Genomic DNA, 336 nt, shown 5'->3' with positions numbered 1-336 from the left:
GCGGGGCCAGCAGCAAAACATGGAGATGGAGACAAAAGCCGAAGCAAACAAAAAAAATAAATAAAATAAATAAAAAACAAAAATAAAAAACATAAATAAAATAAATAAAAAACAAAAATAAAAAACAAATAAAATAAATAAAAAACAAAAATAAAAAATAAAATAAATTAAAAAAAATAAAAAATAAATGAAGTAAAAAACAACTGTAAACAGGGCAAATGAAAACACAAAAAAGGGACAACAAAAAGAAGGAGACAGCAGCAGCAGCAGCAGCAGCAACAAAAAAAGCAGCAGCAGCAGCGCTGCTACAGCTGTGTGCTGCTGCTGCTGTCTCCT

Source organism: Eimeria mitis, genomic scaffold (genome assembly GCF_000499745.2).
Source record: "Eimeria mitis Houghton genomic scaffold, Emh_scaff1382, whole genome shotgun sequence".
NCBI classification, from domain to species: domain Eukaryota; phylum Apicomplexa; class Conoidasida; order Eucoccidiorida; family Eimeriidae; genus Eimeria; species Eimeria mitis.
The sequence above is the reverse complement of the archived record's forward strand: the minus strand, read 5'-3'. Positions refer to the sequence as shown.